This window comes from Periplaneta americana, chromosome 7 (genome assembly GCF_040183065.1).
Source record: "Periplaneta americana isolate PAMFEO1 chromosome 7, P.americana_PAMFEO1_priV1, whole genome shotgun sequence".
Taxonomy (NCBI): domain Eukaryota; kingdom Metazoa; phylum Arthropoda; class Insecta; order Blattodea; family Blattidae; genus Periplaneta; species Periplaneta americana.
Window position 1 is genome coordinate 56,970,607 of NC_091123.1, and position 10,429 is coordinate 56,981,035.

Sequence of the window (10,429 nt, forward strand, 5' to 3'; positions counted from 1 at the left end):
AACAGCCAACTACACAGAGAAACTGGTATTGACACAATCAAACAGTTTATTCATTCACAAGCTAAGAAGTTCTTTAACAACCTAGAAAATGTTTCAGGCGCCATTCACTACTCTCTCAGAAGGAAGTCCACATTTCCCACCAGAATCAAGAGTCGACTTCCAATGGATCTCATATTATAATCAAAATTTATCATCACACCAACCTATGTATATAATTGAATCGGTCGGAGCTAAAAGGAATTAAGTCAAAATATGAAGTTTTGTTTTATGCAACAATTTGAACAACTGATGTCATGCGCATCGAATGGTGGAAGAAGGAACTAAGACTTTTAAATATTCTTCTGTCTTCTATAACATAAAAATATAATATTTGTGTTATTAGTGGAATATTTTTTGTTCGTCCTGGAAAGTTGTCGAAAGTGACTTAATTCCTTTTAGCTCCGTCTGATTCAATTATTTATTAACAATTATTTTTGTTCATTGAGGAGCCCAATCTAGGTTGCCCTAAATTCAGTGTCATGTATTCTATATATGTTTTATTTAGAAATGATATGTATAGCGCTAAATGCGCTGATCGATCAATAAATTATTAAAAAAACAAAAATTTCAATTACTTTCAGATAGGGTGAAAATATATTGTTTATGGCCATACCGAAGTTATGATACTTAGTCATAATATATTTTCATGATTAAAAAAAATGAAGGCTCATAGAACATTTTCACACTCATATTTCTTAATAGCATATGGGAATTGACTTAAAATGCTTACTTTCATCCATGTTACAAAAACCTTGTCGACCAGCGTTATCAATGTGCAGCTGTAAGCTTTCTCTAAGTGCATCTGCAGTTTTATTCCAGCCCCCCCCCCCCCCCCGACACAATTCTTTATATTATGCTCTAAATAAGATTCGTGTTTTCCAAATGCTCGTACAATAATTTTCAAATCTGCCACGCCGTTATAGCCTAGTTCCATGTTTACTTTCTGAAGCCGATGAGCAAACACGGCCAATAATAAAGCTATTGGAAACAACAACTGCCACACAGCCATTTATGTTCCTTATACCAAATTCACGAAATGACTATCGCACGCATCACACAATAATATTACAATCAAACTATCAAAGACATACCAAGTGCAATGGAGAAGGAAACGATCTGGCAACCCTACCCCATTAAATCCTGGCTTAATTGCCTCATGAGTGATGCCTTATTAGTGTTTCTTATGAAGTTCAAACCTGTCTTCAGACAGTTGCTAAACAATAATATTCAAGACCGCCTACAACTGGTGAACTGTCGCCAAAAATTTAAATAGTAAGTATACCAACACATCTCACTTAAAACCTGAAGAAATCCAGTGTTATATTGAGAACACTACCTGACACGAAAAAGAGGCCAACACCTATGGTTGGGTTGCAATGGTGACTATATTGAATTCCAGATAAGAAAAATATTGAGGTAAACATTGATGCGAAATGTATTACCCAGCTGTGATTCTGTACATAACGTGATTTCGCGAACTCTCCACGTGGGTTCAGTACAGTCTATTAATATGGAAATTAGTTTCCGTTACTATGAAGACTGGCACTGAATTCTAGAAAGTGATGTATTTTTATAATACCTTGTTGATTAGTCCCATTTTTCCACACAAGAACGATGTATAGTTTGACAACTTCAAGTGAAACCCCGTAAAACACGCCAACTTCTGGAATCTCTCTCTTTCTTTCTTCTCTCTCCCTCACTCCTCGTCATTCAGTCACCAATCACCACGTAAATATCTGAGAGGGTGTGTGTGGGCATCGCAACCAATAGAAGAACCACTCTCCAGTATTACCACAATAACGGATTCTTCATTTTTGCCTCGACTGTCGGCTAGGAAGGTTCCATTATGCTAGCATTGCAGGCAACTAGTCAACCTTTTAATGCTTCTGTTAGCAGGATTGACAAACTGTGAGTGGACCTGCAAGTATAGTACATAGTGCTCTCTCCCTTCCCCCCCGTGCTTTCTCACTTGCTCCTCCCCAAGACAGCCAGCGCTCACGTAGTAACTCGGTCAGGGTTTCAGTTCGATTTGTCAATCTATAGGGGTCAACATTTGATAATTGTATGAAAATTATATTATGCAGTAATCTTAATGCTGCTACCTGTACAGTCCACCATGCTACAGTGGCAAGTGTTTCTATTTATTGTTTGTGTTCAGTACCTGGTATAATATTGTTTATATGTTTAGGCACATACAGGCCAGATAACTTTGTAGGGTTACGAAAGAGTGAGACAATTCTTGGCATTACATGCGAAATGGTATAGGTTATGTGACCATAGTTAATTCCCGATTTACCACGAAAATCGTCTGTAGCTGCATTTAGATTGGCAACAGGCCATGATTGTTTGGCTAAACACTTGCATAGAATTGGAATATATCAGTCCCCTAACTGTCCATTGTGCAACTCAAACCAAGAAATGGATTCGGAACACCTCAAAATCTGTGCTTCATTGGCTGGTCATGATAATATCTTTGAAAAATATTGGAGTGCAAGAGGTCAAATGACTTTATTGTCAAACGCCTGGCATTAGAAAACAACAACATAGGTTATGTGAGATTTTGATGCAGAAGATAGTCCACTGTTGCAACCACAATAATATTTGGTTCTGAAAGGTAGAGCATATTATAGTGCTTGTTTCAATGTCCCGCCTGTGACAAAATAACATGAAAAGTTTGTTTCTAGAAAAGCAAACCTGGAGGTTAAAATTGAAGTTATGTATAAGAAAAACATGTTCTCATTGAGAATGCGAATTCATTGTTTCAGACTGGTACACAAAGAGGTTTTCAAGATTTATCGTAATTATTGTGTGTCCTATCTGTGACAGATTTTATGGAGACATTTCTTTTCACACATGGGTGAAACGACATCAGCTGACAGGATGCAGAACTTGCTCACAGAAGATAAAAGGAAGTATGAAAATCATAAAGAACAGGAAAGGGAGAAGGACAAAAGACGGCAGAAAAAGTGAGAAGAAAAGTAAGAGAATCGAATAGTGCATTTAAAGGAAACAGATATAAAGGAGCTGAAAAGAAAAAAAAAAACCTACAAAAATGAAGGATAGTAGAGTCATTCCACCGTCACTCACTTTACAATGCAACAACTCTCACCACACATTCTTTATTATACAGTTCCTGATTTTAATTATATATTTTCATTTGAAATTTATACAGATGGATCTCTAAATCCTAATAATGGGACATCAGGAGCAGGGTATTATATTCCAAAATATCTAGAAAGTTATTTCACACCATGTTCATCCTCCTCCAGTCTTGACACTGAATTGCTAGCTATTGATGCTGCTCTTCAGTGTGTTACTCAAATTTCTGAAAAATCTATTTGCATACTTACCGATTCCAAGGGGACTATATTTAATATATACCAAATCTATATGCATATAGAATTACTCCAATTCAGAATCAACTAAATAAACTAAAAAAACTCCAAAAGGAAATAACATTTCAATGGATACCTAGTCATTGCGGTATACCTGGCAACGAGAAAGTCGATAATATTGAAAAACAGGCAACATATTTGCAACCAAGACCTCTTCAAGTGATATCTCTGTCCATGCTTTTGCTTCAATAAAGTTTCATTTTATAAACCTATGGATCAACAGTTGGGTTTCTTCTGACAAAGGAAAAATTTTGCAGTCTATACAAAAGAAACCAAATGACCTGGAAATGTACAAAAAATTTGCCCAGACATGTTCACACATTTTTAACAAGAGCCAGAACAGGTCACTTTGTCACACAATTGTACCTACACCGATTTCACATTTCTGATAATCCTACTTGTCTGTGTTGTAATAATCATGATGAAGATCTGGAGCACATTCTTCTATACTGTCCATCCATAAACCACAAAAGAAGTAAATTAAAATGATCAGTATCAGTTGCAGAAGACACAGCCCTGCAGTATATATTGACTTCACCCCAACCCTGGCTACTAGCAACAGGCATCTATAATGAACACTGATCAAAATACCCCTCATTCCTTGTGAAAAACAACAACTTAATAGACTACAGTGGACTATAGTGGACTTTATGTTGTCAGCAAACAGCTGGATACATTAAGAAGATTGGTTTGATAAAGTATTTCCTTGTCCAGTAAAAAGGGTGAAAATAGGTGTACAGTTACTTGAGAAATAATAATTTATTAAAAAGGAAAAAAAAAAAAAAAAAAAAAGAGTAAAAATACTGTCACTCTCATTATAAGATAAGGGCATGCATACAGTAGCCTATGCATACACAATAATGACAAACTTTGCTCTTCTAAAAACTGGAAAGATAAGGTTTTTTCTGTTTGAGATCACAATATAATAGTTGATAACTGAGTGGGAATAAAATTTCTGTAGAATATAATTAAATTATGAAAAATCTATTGTATTTATATCACTCACATTACTTGTGTCAGAATTACTTAGTAGAAAAATTATTTTGAAGTACAATTGAGGACATAGCTGCAATAAGGACCCATAGCCTCATAGGCCCCTTTTCCGGAGAATGCTTAAATCGATTCTCCGTAGTTTCTTTGTTATACCCACAAAGGTTCGTTGAGAAATGTTGAACAGTAATGCTGATAAACCTGTTTATTTTAATATATTTTAAGGGCCCTGCACTGTTTTTAAAAATTTCAACTCTATATATCTCAGAACAGCATTTTGGAGTACGGGCCCTTATTGCAGCTACGTCCTCAATTTATGCTAAGAATACCCTGAAATATCATTAACACATTATAAAATGAAACGCAAAGAAAAAATCATACAATTTACAGAATTTAAAAATATATATAATGTCAGTCTTAGTACCGGTATAAAGTTATCAATTATATTGTATAACTCAAGGCTTTAGAGAAACCGAATCTTAAAGGAGTTTACTTATATCATGATATAAGATAAGAAATCACCTTAAAATCACTGAAATAAAAAAAAAAGCAATTGATGATATCTTGAAGCTAAGTTTCATAAGGAATACAGTTTCCCACCAAAATATCCTTGAAAATAGGAAGTACACGGTGTAGGCAATGGTTACAATAAAATTTCCACCTCGTCTCATAATTTTAAAATTTTGATGAAATGTTCCACTCCTCCAGTAGCAAAAAAAAAAAAAAAAAAAAAAAAAGTCCGTTTTTTATCCAAAAATTAGGACTAAATAGGACTTCCCAACCACTTGTGGAGTTAACCCTTTCTTACCTATAGATACCATATGGCAATAATTAACTTTATAGCATTTATATACTTGTGTGTTACATATGAAGGTAAATTTTGCTGGATAACTTCTATTTCAATACATTTTCATCAATATAGTTTTGTTTCAAATGTTGCCACTCCCGTAACTTGGTCACTTAATTGGTCCTAATACAGCTATTTGTTTCAACATGGATTGCTTGTAAATTTAATTTGGGTTAGAAAGGGTTAAGAAAGTTCATTCTCACATTCTGTGCGAAAAATTCACTGTTGTAAAGAAGCTTATGTTGGAATATATACCTAATACTGACAAAAGAGAGGGCAAAGAAGGTATATTCGCTCATTATATGAAGATATAGTTACTGAAGTTCAGGAGTTTTATGCCCAAGATCAAATCAATCGGCAAACTCCTGGTACCGGTATCAAAGATGTCTGTGAACAATTTAAAACTGGCAAGAGGATAATTTACTACAGAATCGTCACATGACTTTTTTTTAGCTTCTTTGTAGTTGTATCAAATATGAATGAGGTCTCGCCCACCTCATTATATTTTGCTCGACTAGTATGACTAGTCAGTTTGTTTTTATACAATTAAGTACCATTTGTAGTTACCATCAACAAGAAAGTCTCGCACTTTGCTTCTAATAGTACAGAACTTTTATAGATCATCTGATTTTATTATAAAAGGAACAGTGCATGACTGACCTTACTGCAGTCAAAGCATTATTTCAAGGGCTATGATTCTGGCAACTTGAAAGTATTTATTTTTTATGTAATTTTTCAGTCTACAACTTATTAAACTTTATATAAAATGTAGAATTAATATTTATTTTTGACTTACAGCAAGTCATCTTCAGGTGGGTTTACATATAATTATATAATAAAAATTAAACACAGGTTACTTGCAGTGATGAGATACCTATGTTGGACATAATATTTATGATAGTAATATAGAACCAGATGTTGGAACAACTTCATCATTGTGTTACATATCTGGCTCTACTATTATCATAGAGCGTATTCCGAATCTCACCGGTGAGCAATCCGATGGCATCATGGTGTTCCGAATTCCACCGATGACGTCATTGATGCTCCACCGGTGTCGCACCAGTGCCATCAGCTTGCAGAGGTGGTGGCAGTCTTCATCAGCCGCCATCAGTGAATCTGATTGGTTCTTGTATAGGGCGGGAATTAGCAGACGTATAACATCGTGCACTGTTGTGTCATGGCAGTGTGTTCTGCTTTAGTTCTGCTGTATTGTTTGTAATGAGAACAACGTAAAAACAATATGTTAATGGCTTATGAGCGAACATGTCAACGGACCTGTTATTACTACTGGTTCAAGAAACAAATTGTTTATGCTATCTTTTCTTTGAGCGAGATGGGAGTACGAAAATTTCGCAAAATTTTGCTAGCGTAACACAGACAACAACTTGTACAGTCGCCATGACAGCCATCGATCGTTCCAGCAGTTTTGTTCCTTATTTCGCTGCAACGTGACGTCATTGATGCCACCGGACCAGTGAGATTCGGAATACGCTGATAATAAATATTACAGTATGTCCAACATAATATCTCATCGCTGCAAGTGATTGAAAAACAGTATAGACACAGAAAGTTAACGCATGTATTTCCTCAAATTATCTCACGATTGATTGAACTTGAAATAACTAGTGGACAATCATAGCCATATTTTAAATTTTAAATATGGCCTAATTAATGATTTTAACCTTCAAAAAACATGTGTACAATTTGACTAATTCTTCGCTTGATATCATCCAATGACAATCTCACAGAGTTTTTATTATATGTTATTTATTAAGTTATAATGTCTTTTTTAAAATGAAATAACACTAGTTAACTTAATACAACTTTATATAAACATGGTACTGTACCACACATTTCTCAATATAACAATATGTACATGTGTATTTACATTTCCTCATTGATTGTCACCTGTGTTTAATTTTTTATGTTATGTGTGATAAAACCCACCTGAAGATGAAGATGAAGTCGAAAATATTCGTGGTAATACTATTGTAATATGAGACGACAATATTAATTCTTCATTTTATATAGCCTAAAGTTTGACAAGTTGTGGACTGAAAAATTACATAACAAATAAGTTAAATACTTTAATATTCAATTGAACTTGTCTGAAACCAAATATTAATGACGTTCAAACTTGATTAATGGTTTTACATGTCTATAAGAACTAGTGAAATACGACGTATTTAAGCCCTATTCTGCCTCTGATACTGATAATAAATGTGAAAATGACGATTGAAGTCGACCTGGTTGGCGAGTTGGTATAGCGCTGGCCTTCTATGCCCAAGGTTGCGGATTCGATCCCGGGTCAGGTCGATGGCATTTAAGTGTGCTTAAATGCGACAGGCTCATGTCAGTAGATTTACTGGCATGTAAAAGAACTCCTGTGGGATAAAATTCCGGCACATCCGGCGACGCTGATATAATCTCAGCAGCTGTGAGAGTCGTTAAATAAAACATAACATTAACGATTGAAGAAAACTGCAAAAACATAGTGCAGGAACAACAGCATTAGAAACTCATGAAATTAATCATTTGTACTAAGTTACTGTAATTTAATAGGTTACTAAAAAGACTATATCAAAGCATAAGTATGCAGCTATCTGCCAAAGTAATGTAGATGAGTATAGTGATGCGAAAATAATTTGCATGCGAACATGTAAAGTTTTAAGGACTGATGAATCTGATGTGTCATATTAAGTAGATATGAATAAATTGTGCGTGTCCTTCCCCAGCCAGTAATGAAACAGCTACCGGTATGCGAGAAATTACATTTTCTACTAGTTCAGTGGACCTCTGGACGTAGTATATGAGAGAGGATAAATTGAATAATTCACACCATGTCTCACCTGTGACAACAATTAGTAAATTGTATTTTGTATGTAAATGTAATTATTCTTATTTTATGTAGGTCATGGTGAAATACAATTCCTCTTGTATCAGTCTTAAAGTGTTTTGAATTTCTTTTACTAAGCACTTCACAGAACTTTAATAAAACTTCATACAGTGTCATGCTTGATGTCAATTTTCGATCCCACCTGTGACAAGATTTCAAAACTGAATAATATTAAAACTCAGGCAAAGATTTCGGAACAACTGGATAATACGCACGGTAGACCAATTTTGGTAGTAGACGTTGCTCGCTAACCATTAGTCACCGGGCCATACCGAGCTGTGTCAAACAAAAGACAATCGAAATGGTGGTAGTAAAATTCGCGACTATATTCTTAAATAATTCACTCCATTAGTCAAGTGCAAGGTTTATGCAGTAGAACAGTGGTGTTTTGAATGCAACAAAAGAAAATGCAGATGTAGTAGGATCTCAAAATAGGTTATCACAACGAAATAAGGGGGGGGGGAGGTGTGTTTCAGGGAATATTATTCAAATGAAGGAAAGTACATTTCCGGTTAATGTTCGCCAAAGTGTTAAGTACGTAATTATGACCGCGTTGCCGTTTTATTTATGGCCTAGAGAAAATACCTCGTCTTCTACGAAGAAAATGTTTAGCGGCCATGAAATTATTCACTGTTTTCATTTTATTGTTTATTATACTTCGAAACAAAAACTATCATAAGGACCATGACCGACAGGATCATCTTGGCTGTCTGTGCATGCGCGGAATTGGTTAATAAAAACCTAAACTAACCAAACCTAACCTTCGTATAATATGCAGGATGTGAAACCGGAGCAAGAAGTGCTCTTCTTGATTTGATCTGGAATGTACACACGAAAATAAATTCAAGTAAGGATCACGCTGTACTGGAAAGGTCCGCGCAAAACTATTCCTGTCGCGAGCCCCTCATCTAAACCGCGTAGATCTACTCGCAATATTTACGTAAATACATCTTACAGTTAACAGTGGTGCTATCTCTCAGTAATGTTCAAAACGAAGGAGGCAGAGAGAGAAAAAAAACAAATTTCTCCTTCTAACAACGCCACAGACCAACGTCATGTCCTTATGTTGGCGACATTGTGTATTTAGTTCAATTTGGTCGTAACCGTAAAGCTACCGTAGCAAATTCTCCAGTTTAACGAAGATTTCTTTATAATTTATAAACGATATAAGATGTTAATGTCAAGAGTGCATATCATACAATGGTTTTTGATTTTTTTGCCTAGCGAATTAAATATTTGTTATATTAATAGAAAAATGCAATGCAAATGTCCCACTCGTGATATTGGAATGGTCCTAAACTGGGCTCTAGCCTTAGAGAAATGCCGCTGCCCCTGTACAGAAGCGCGCCCGAGGATTCGACAGCTGAGGTTATAAATTATATGTTGTACTCTATACTAGTCATATTTTAATTTCCCTCAATTTCAAACATACTATATCTTACCTTAACAAGTCCGGCACTTTTGCTCCACACTGGTTACCTTTTTTGAATCACTCCACACCTGTTACCAGCCACTTCACTTCCGGGTTAACAATTCTGCCTACTAAAAAGGCTACTATGCTCTAAATTCAATATTAAAAAAGATCCTGGTTAATAACATAGTGCTTGAACAATGAAAGTTTTTCGATAATTAAAACTTCATAAAACTTATTGTAAATCTAATAACGTGAAAAAATATAATGTACCGGTAGCTATTATTCAAATCTAATGTAGTAATTTTCAACATCCGCACTTCACCGAAACGAATGGCGACACCTGTTACGCACATGGGGACGTTCAATGTCACATGCATTCGGGGAGCTAGAGTACGGTACTGAATTCGACATGCGTGCATCATTATGTCAAACATCAGTGACTGGATCGACTCAAATCGAATGCATGATTGCCAAATCATGATCGTGAACAGCATTATAGAAGGTCATGCTTTCACAGGGCATTTGAAAAAAATTGCGTCTCATATTTTATGCGAAATTGAATACGATAGCTTTTAAAAGATTATTGGTAGCCAACAGTATGTCCCGTAGCATTTGGCAAACGTAGTTTAGTAAATATTTAATCAAGTATCATTTCAAAATTGTCATAGTCAGTTTTAGTACTTGGCCACTTCTGCTACTACGGTACTTTCGTATCTGAAGTGCACATAAAAACTTACATTTCTTCCTAAATATTGAGATTGATTACAGAGTACGATTTAAACGTTTTTTTGGTCTTTTAATAGGTACTTATATATGCCAATCTATCAAAACGGCTACCAAGTGCT

The 10,429-nt window shown here is 35.2% G+C and overlaps 1 protein-coding gene across 1 annotated transcript in view; it reads right to left on the reverse strand.

Annotated features, from left to right (window-relative positions):
* The window catches only part of LOC138703115 (protein YIPF5-like), a 71,324-nt gene extending 61,420 nt beyond the window's left edge, over positions 1-9,904 (reverse strand). The window contains exon 1 of the mRNA XM_069830702.1: positions 9,613-9,904. The gene's annotated coding sequence lies outside the window, so the exon portion shown is untranslated. The remainder of the gene's footprint in view (positions 1-9,612) is intronic.
* Between the last annotated feature and the right edge of the window lie 525 nt (positions 9,905-10,429).